This window comes from Lepus europaeus, chromosome 16 (genome assembly GCF_033115175.1).
Source record: "Lepus europaeus isolate LE1 chromosome 16, mLepTim1.pri, whole genome shotgun sequence".
Taxonomy (NCBI): domain Eukaryota; kingdom Metazoa; phylum Chordata; class Mammalia; order Lagomorpha; family Leporidae; genus Lepus; species Lepus europaeus.
The window spans coordinates 70,338,994-70,349,083 of record NC_084842.1 but is presented as its reverse complement, the minus strand read 5'-3'; positions in this window follow the sequence as shown (position 1 = coordinate 70,349,083).

Genomic DNA, 10,090 nt, shown 5'->3' with positions numbered 1-10,090 from the left:
CCAGAGCACTGGTTCAAGTCCCAGCTCCTCAGCTTCCAATCCAGCTTCCTGGGAGGTGATGGCTGAAGGACTTGGGTCCCTGCCACCCACGTGGAAGACCTGGATTGAGTTCCTGGCTCCTGGTGCAGCCTGGCCCAGTTCTGACTCCTGGGGGCGTTTGGGGAGTGAACCAGTGGAATGGAAGATCCATCTCTATCCATCCTCTGTCTCTCTGCCATTCAAATAAAATGAAAACAAATACTTTTTTTTTTTTCAAAAATAAAATCCCAGTGGGAGGGGCTTTCTGAAAACTTCCACAGGGCTGAGGACTGAAAATGGCCATGGGTCAGGACAGACCTTCGGGCAGTTACGTCATGGTCCCACGGGAGGTCTGGAAACCGAGAAATCACAGTGCTTTAATGCTGGGAGCCAGCCGACTGGGGCCCGTGATGACGGCGTGGAGAAGCCGGCCTGGGAAAGCTGAGGGCTGGGCTGGAGACGGCTGTTCCGGCCGCTGCAGAGAGAACAGTGCCCAGCCCCCCCGCCAGCAGGCACGGGGCCAGTGAGTCTCTGGCCAGATCCACACAGGGAGAGTGGTGATGCCAGGACGGGCCTGAATGATGCATGAAGGTGTCTGTAATTCGGAGCCTAATGGAAGGTGGTCTGCTCACTGGACAAAGCCAAGGGCGCAGCACGGCTGGTGGTGAAGCTGGACTCACTGATGTCATTGGCAAATCCTGGTAAAAAAGACTGACCTTGCAGGCCCCTGGGTACACATTATTGGTCCTGATGTGGATCCAAATTAGAAGTGTGCAAACCACGTTCTGTGGTACCCAAGGGGTCCCACCTGGGATTTCCAGAAAGTGTCCCAAAGCCCCATTCCTGTGACTATACTGTGAACTTGTTTGCATTTTGGACTTCTATACCAAATTTCTTAGGGGAGAAAGAGAGCAGAGATTTCCCTGTGCTTAATTTTTAAAAATGATCAATCTAGTCCGAGTACTTTATTTTATAAAGATTAATTAAATTAATTTATTTGGAAGGCAGAATGACAAAAGAAAAAAGAGAGGGAGGGAGGGAGGGAGAGAGAGAGAGAGAGAGAGAGAGAGAAAGAATAACTTCCATCTGCTGGTTTCACTCTTCCAGTGCCCACAGCAAGCAGGGGTAGGCCAGGATGAAGTCTGGAGCCCCGAACTCCATCTGGATATCCTGTGTGGGTGGCAGGAATTGAAATACTTGAGCCACTGTCCACTACTTCCCAACAACATTAACAGGGAACTGGATTGGAAGTGGAGCAGCTGCGACTTGATACAGGCTATGGTCATCTGAACCACAATATCCACCCCCTACCTTTAGTTTATAGATGAGGATTCACTCACCACCTGCACTGAACACCTTCATGCATGTGCTACTTTGTTCCTGCAGCACAAAGCCACACACCCTCACCAGTAAACCCGGAGGCCCCAAGCGGACTTCTCCCATTTCCTCGGCCAGAAGCAGTGGAGGGTTGCGGTTGGTGGGTGTTGGCTTCAAGGCCAATTGTTATATTTGCAGGAACTGTAATACATGCTCGAAATGCCTCACTTTCTAGTTATTTTTTAACTACATTTAGCTGTTATCTACGCTCTGGATGTTATTCATATTTCTTGCATCTGCACGGTAGGACATACTGTAGACTAGTACATAGTCCATGGTAGGACATACAGTAGGCTAGTACATAGTCCATGGTAGGATATGCTGTAGGCTAGTACATAGTCCATGGTAGGACAAGCTGTAGACTAGTACAGGGTCCATGGTAGGACATACTGTAGGCTAGTACATAGTCCATGGTAGGACATACTGTAGGCTAGTACATAGTCCATGGTAGGACATACTGTAGACTAGTACATAGTCCACGGTAGGACATGCTGTAGGCTAGTACATAGTCCACGGTAGGACATACTGTAGACTAGTACATAGTCCATGGAGGACATACTGTAGACTAGTACATAGTCCACGGTAGGACATACTGTAGACTAGTACATAGTCCACGGTAGGACATACTGTAGACTAGTACATAGTCCACGGTAGGACATGCTGTAGGCTAGTACATAGTCCATGGAGGACATACTGTAGACTAGTACATAGTCCACGGTAGGACATGCTGTAGGCTAGTACATAGTCCACGGTAGGACATACTGTAGACTAGTACATAGTCCATGGAGGACATACTGTAGACTAGTACATAGTCCACGGTAGGACATACTGTAGACTAGTACATAGTCCACGGTAGGACATACTGTAGGCTAGTACATGGTCCGTGGTAGGACATACTGTAGACTAGTACAGGGTCCATGGTAGGACATACTGTAGACTAGTACAGGGTCCACGGTAGGACATACTGTAGACTAGTACATGGTCCACGGTAGGACATACTGTAGACTAGTACATAGTCCACGGTAGGACATGCTGTAGGCTAGTACATAGTCCACGGTAGGACATGCTGTAGGCTAGTACATAGTCCACGGTAGGACATGCTGTAGGCTAGTACATAGTCCACGGTAGGACATGCTGTAGACTAGTACATAGTCCACGGTAGGACATACTGTAGGCTAGTACACAGTCCACGGTAGGACATACTGTAGGCTAGTACACAGTCCACGGTAGGACATGCTGTAGACTAGTACACAGTCCACGGTAGGACATGCTGTAGACTAGTACACAGTCCACGGTAAGACATACTGTAGGCTAGTACATAGTACACGGTAGGACATACTGTAGGCTAGTACACAGTCCACGGTAGGACATGCTGTAGGCTAGTACACAGTCCACGGTAGGACATGCTGTAGACTAGTACACAGTCCACGGTAGGACATGCTGTAGGCTAGTACATAGTACACGGTAGGACATACTGTAGGCTAGTACACAGTCCGTGGTAGGACATACTGTAGGCTAGTACACAGTCCGTGGTAGGACATACTGTAGACTAGTACAGGGTCCATGGTAGGACATACTGTAGACTAGTACATAGTCCATGGTAGGACATAGTGTAGACTAGTACATAGTCCATGGTAGGACAAACTATAGACTAGTACATAGTCCATGGTAGGACATACTGTAGACTAGCACATAGTCCACGGTAGGACATACTGTAGACTAGTACATAGTCCATGGTAGGACATACTGTAGACTAGTACATAGTCCACGGTAGGACACACTGTAGGCTAGTACATAGTCCACGGTAGGACATACTGTAGGCTAGTACATAGTCCATGGTAGGACATGCTGTAGACTAGTACACAGTCCACGGTAGGACATGCAGTAGGCTAGTACATAGTCCACGGTAGGACATGCTGTAGACTAGTACATAGTCCACGGTAGGACATGCTGTAGACTAGTACAGGGTCCACGGTAGGACATGCTGTAGGCTAGTACACGGTCCGTGGTAGGACATACTGTAGACTAGTACATAGTCCATGGTAGGACATACTGTAGGCTAGTACATAGTCCATGGTAGGACATGCTGTAGACTAGTACATAGTCCATGGTAGGATATGCTGTAGACTAGTACATAGTCCATGGTAGGACATGCTGTAGGCTAGTACATAGTCCATGGTAGGACATACTGTAGACTAGTACAGGGTCCACGGTAGGACATGCTGTAGGCTAGTACATAGTCCACGGTAGGACATGCTGTAGACTAGTACATAGTCCATGGTAGGACATACAGTAGGCTAGTACATAGTCCATGGTAGGACATGCTGTAGACTAGTACATAGTCCATGGTAGGACAAGCTGTAGACTAGTACATAGTCCACGGTAGGACATACTGTAGGCTAGTACATAGTCCATGGTAGGACATACTGTAGACTAGTACATAGTCCATGGTAGGACATACTGTAGGCTAGTGTGCTATGACATGGCTCTTCCCAGCACTCTGTTCAGAGATTTCACAATGGCAACTTGAAATTGCCCAAGGCAGAGCCATTTACACCACAGAAATCAGAAAACTTGCTACAAATGAGGGCTTTGGGTCTGTCTGGCTTAACCAGACAGAATGTGTTCAACTTTAGGGTCTACAAAGACGACGTTGGGGAGTTCTGAGAATTCATTTCTGATGAGGATTTTGGAGGTTTTATGGGGAAGGCAAAAGATGAGCTGAGCCACGCAGAATGACAGGATGTTACCCAGAAGAGCTAAAGGGAAGAGGAGTCGATCCAAAAGTGAGGGGTGGGGGCAGGAGTTTAAGGAAGTACTGGCCAGATGGCAAACATTTCTGTTCTGGAAGGAAGAGGAAATTGACCGATATGCAAAGGAGGTTGACATCCAGTTGCTGGAGACTTTGAGGCCAGGCCAGGGAAGTTGGACCTCTAGACCATGGGGAGCCTCTGGGCCTCTGGGCAGAGAGGAGGTGACCCCAGCCTTCTGTTTATAAGCCCCATGTGATGCCAGAGTGCGGGGTAAAGTGGAGGGGAAAGGGTGGTGGCCTGGGGAGGCCACTTGTATGGTTACCATGACTCTCTGAGTTCTAAGTCAAAGGGGAATTTTGATGAGAGTGTTCTCAATAAAAATCTGAAAGACCTGCCAGGCTAGGCGAACAGCTGAAACAGGTGTCAGGTATCACTGACGATGGCTACCATTCACTAAGCACCTGCTGTTTGTCACACTCTCCACATGCCATTAGTTCTTCAAAAGGCATGGAACAATCAGAAATTAGCTTTGTTTTTCTCTTTGCTCTGTCTTCAATCCCCGATAGATATTTGGTCCCACTCCACTCGGACCTCGGCCTCTTAGCAAATTGTGGGATCACATCTGGTCCCTTCCCCACTTCCTGTTGCCATCTTTGAACAGACAGGCCAGGTGTGGGACCTGAGGTTTTGGGAGAGTGGGAACCCGTTTAGCAGTTAGAGAATCAGGAAGAGAAGTGACTTGGGGCAGGACTGGCAGTAAGCGCCCCTGCAGACACCGTGCTGGGGCGGGGGGCAGTGTGGGGCATCCAGGCATTGCAGTGATGCCCAGTGGGAGGGAGCGGCGATCACACCTGCGCCTGTCCCTGGGGAAGGGGTCCTGCTCAAAGGTGACAGGTGGAAGGGGAAGCCAGGAAGCTCCACCCAGCAGCTGATCGAGAGGCTGGCCTGAGCTTGTCTCCTTTCTGACCATTCTGAGAAAGCAAACCTCCCTTCCTACTGCTGGCGATGTGCCAAAGAGGTGAACGCTCATTTACTGATACTATCGCTTGGCTTCTGTGTGAGGTAGCAGAGGTATTATCTCCATTCTAAAAATAAACAGAGGGAGGGAGGCATGCAGAATACAAGTGGAAAACACAATCGGATTGCAAATCCTCCAGGTTCAGGGAGCTCAGCGTGGAGGTCAAAATATGTCTGGGGGAGTGCGGGGTTGGGGGGAGACGTGAGCACACGGGGAGGGCGGGAGTGGGGGCAAGACAGGCACTCCTCCCCCCTGAAGTTGCCGCTGCCCAAGGACTACGCCTGGAAAGTGTGATAGGAAACCAAACAGCCAGCTATTGATTACCCAGACTAATGAATGACACCTCATCCCCCAGCAGCCCGGTGGAATGAGAACGGGGCTCCATCCTGTCTCTGACATTGGCCAGCTGTCTGACCTTGGACAGTCTCTGGTCCTCTTCTTCCACCTGTAAAATGTGGAAAATGCTGCTTCTCTTTTTTTTTTTTTTTTGAGAATTAAGCAGGAAACCCCAAAGTAACAGTCATTCTTCTGCCAGTGTTCATTACTGCCTGCTGTCACCAGTGACTTGCTTTGTACCGACCTAGAACAGGCTTGAATAAGTGCTGGTAGCCCGTCTCCAGTCTAGGAGCAGATTTTTACACCTGCATTTCAGCTGTAGTGAGGCAGGAGTTCCAGGCATGGGCCTCCCGCAGGTACCTCTGGGAAGCCATGACCTAGAAGGGGCTGGGAGCTTGGAGATTCCTCCCTCGGCCCTGTTCTCAGTCTGGCAGCCTTCCTCCAAGGTGGTCGTGTGCTTAGGGGCCCCGGAGAGTCTCTGATTGCAAAGTCAATGGGAAGCCAACAAAATGAAGAGAGGGTGTGGGGTCACCGCAGGACTGAGTATGGTGATGTATCAGAGATGGAGGACAATCTTACCTTTTGTTAAGCACCAGAGAACACTGAGGCTGGGGAAGTGCTGTGATTTGCCTGGAGCCACACGCAAACTGGTGACAGCCACTAAGGGTGGGACCCAGAATTCCAGACTTCCGGCTCAGAATATAATCGGTTTATCCGCGGAAATGGCTTTTACGATCAGCAAACATGAAAGCAAGATTTTCTGGACATCGTGGAAATAGAATGTGGCTGCCCAGCCGACTTCAGCCTTGCATAGGAGGCCTTGGTGTGTGCGTGTGTGTGGTGGGGGGAGACAATTGCCTCCAAGCTGATTGACCCATCCATTCATTCCCGGAAACACGGACGGAGCACCTGTTCTGTGCAAAGAAGGGTGCGAGTCATTGGATGACTGTTTGCTCTTCCTGCACAAGGACTTGCACTTCCCCCTGGCCTGGGGTAGGTGGCCTGTGAGCTGGCTCTCAGCTGTGAGCAGGTGGCAAGCTCCGGCCCATTTCAACCGCAGAAGCAGAGGGAGAGAAGCTCCACGGGCAGAGCTGGGAGCCCGCCACAGAGAGGCGGCAGGTGTGGCGTGGCTTTGGGTGGCTCAGAGCCTCCCAGAAGGGCCCCGTGGCAGAGCAAATGGAAGGGAGAGAGCAGCCAAGGGAGCCACGTGGGCTTTGATAATGTTTACCAGCCCCGAGCAGTGAATTACCTACCTTCACAGGGCAGGTGTTTGGCACAGTGGTTAAGTCATTGCTTGGGGCGCCTATGTCCCGTATCGCAGTGCCTGGTTCAAATTCCGGCTCCTCTGCTTCTGATGCAGCTCTGGCTGACGTGCACCTTGCGAAGCCGCAGGTGGTGGCTCAGGTACCTGGGTCTGCACCACCCGTGGGAGAGATCTGGATTGAGTTCTTGGCTGCTGGCTTTTTTTTTTTTTTAAATTTATTTTATTTATTTGAAAGTCAGAAATACACAGAGAGAGGAGAGGCAGAGAGAATGAGAGAGAGGTCTTCCATCCGGTGGTTCACTCCCCAGTTGGCCACAACAGCCAGAGCTGCGCCGATCTGAAGCCAGGAGCCAGGAGCTTCCTCCGAATCTTCCCACATGGGTGTAGGGGCCCAAGGACTTGGGCCATCTTCTACTGTTTTCCCAGGCCATAGCAGAGAGCTGGATCAGAAGTGGAGCTGCCGGGACTTGAACCAGCGCCCATATGGTATGCCGGCACTGCAGGCGGCGCCCTGGCTCATGGCTTTGGCCTGGCCCCAGCCCTTACAGTTTCAGGCATTTGGGTAGTGAACCAACAGGTGGAAGATCACTCTCTCTGTCTCTCTGTTTTTCAAATTAAAATGAAAATATGACCAAGATGCAAATTTTTGAAAGAAAATATTTGAATGTCAAATGCTTCTCCCAGAGCAAAGACTTTAAAAAAATAGAGAAATAAAAGAAATGTGGGTATGGTTTTTTACTGTTCTCCCTCAAGGGGCATAAGACCCCAGAGGGAGGTGCCCTCTATAGATCAGTGGATCCTAACTCTTTAAAAACACAGAGATCCTATCCACCGGTTCATTCTCCAAATGCCCTCAATGGCCAGGGAGCTGGCAGTTCTATCTAGGACTCCATCGTGGGTGGCACAGACCCAATTACCTGAGCCATGGCCACGGCCTCCCAGAGTCTGCATTACCAGGAAGCTAGAGTCCGGAGCAGAGCTGAGTATTGGACCCAGATATTCTGATACGGGAGGTATCTTTTTTTTTTTTTTTTTAAAGATTTATTTTTGGGGCCAGCGCTGTGGTGCAGCGGGTTAATGCCCTGGCCTGAAGTGCCGGCATCCCATATGGGCAGCAGTTCGAGTCCCGGCTGCTCCTCTTCCAATCCAGCTCTCTGCTAAGGCCTGGGAAAGCAGTAGAAGATGGCCCAGGTCCTTGGGCCCCTGCACCCATGTGGGAGACCCAGAAGAAGCTCCTGGCTCCTGGCTTTGGTTCGGCGCAGCTCTGGCCATTGCAGCCATCTGGGAAATGAACCAGCGATGGAAGACCTCTCTCTCTGTCTCTACCTCTCTCTGTAATAAATAATTATTTGAAAGGCAGAGTTACAGAAAGAGAAGGAGAGACAGAGGGAGAGAGAGAGATATCTTCTACCCACTAGAACATTCCCAAATGGCTGCAATGGCCAGGGTTCAGCCAGGCCGAAGCCAGGAGCACGAAGCTTCCTCCAGGCCTCCCATGTGGTTGCAGGGGCTCAAGAACTCAGGCCATCTTGCACTGCTTTCCCAGGTAGCTGGACTGGAAGTAGAACAGCTGGGTCACAAACCGGAGCCCATATGGGATGCCGGCATTGCAGGCCGTGACTTAACCCACTGTGCCACAGCACGGGCCCTGGAGTGACTATCTTAATCAATAGGCTAAACACCTGTTCTCCAACCTTTTTCTTTTCTCTCATTCTGGGTCTTAACACCATTTGCAGGTATAACATGTTCCCACCAGTAAGATCTTCAATTACACTCCCTCTACACCAACGAGAGAGGCAACCACTCACCCATCAGAATCTTGGGGGAGATGCACAGAGTTGGAGAAAGTCTTAGAATGTGTCTTCCCTTGCTGAGAACCACAGCTGTGAGTGCAGAGAAGTCACCCAAAGCATGGCAGGTGGCACAGGAGTGAGGCGTGATGTCTACTGAACGCGGGACGGGAGTGAGGTGTGATGTCTACTGAACGCTCAGGGTGTTTGCAGTATTGGGCAAAACACTCCAGGGGAACACAGGGAGGGTCATCAGCTGTCATCACTCAGTCTCTTGAAGACAACACTTGACTTGAATGGAGGGGGCACCTGCTAGGCCTACAAGGACAGGTGTCACCAAACCCTAGAAGTACACACACATGCTCATTCACCATGTGCGTTTAGGAGTGATTACCATGATGACAAGAGCACAGGAAGTCACTGAGATACACAATTTAAGTAAAGAACTAAGATATGTCTCTCCATTCCATATGCAAGTTCCCGCTTACCACTCTGGTGATAAGCAGAAGCTACCAGAAGACACTGGAAAATTCCAGAAAATTGATGATTTTTTTTCTTAACTCTATTGTCCCCCACCCCATTTCAAATACAAATTAGTAGCCTGTTTTAGCATGAGATGAAGGCAGTTAACTCAGCAGAGTACGAGAATAATGTTACATTGGATTTTTTTTTTCAATCAGTAAGAATCAGATCTTTCCAAAGGTCAGACACAGACTAAACATTAATAGCTTTCTCCTTTTTTAATCTCCCACGATGTGAAAGACTTCCCAATAAATTAAGCAAACTTTATTTTTATCTTTCCACATCTGGAAGATCTTGTGTATATTTTTACACATTTTAAAATATTTTAAGGTAGAGTTGCCAGATAAAATCCAGGATGTGTTTTAGTGCATGAGACATAATCATATGAAAAATTATCCATCGCTTATCTTATATTAGAATTTAGCTGCTCATCTATATTTTTAGCCACTAAATCTGGGAACCTTGCTTTTAGGCTAATGCACCTTTGGAATTTCCAGGGGTTCCCGATAATGGGGAGCCCATTCCATCCTCATTTGTGTGCCAACACCGTCATAAGGGAAGATTTATTCTTCTCGCAGGAAAATTGTAGATAATGTAGGACTCACGCAAATAATGGAGACATTTTCATTTTTTGCCCTTACAATGTTTGCAGCACACATTTCCAGCGGTTGAATTTTTACCTTGCACTCTTTGACTGGGTTGCTGGGTGACAGCACAATTAGAGTCCCAGCTGGGGACCCCCTGGCTTGAAAAGTACCCCAACCCCAATAATTTCTTTTCAGCACAGGGCCATGTGTCCCATGACAGGCAAGTGTGATCGTGACAAATGATACAACGCCTGATGCCCTACTCAGATCGCAACTTGGCACCCCCACCCCCTTGTCCCTCTATATTCATGACCATGAACAGCTGAGACCGCTGGCCCCTGCACACCACCAGGAGGATCAGGCCTGGCTAAGCAGAGGGTCATGGCCTCAGGACAAGGAAAGTTCCCTTCTCAGATGTCTGAGGA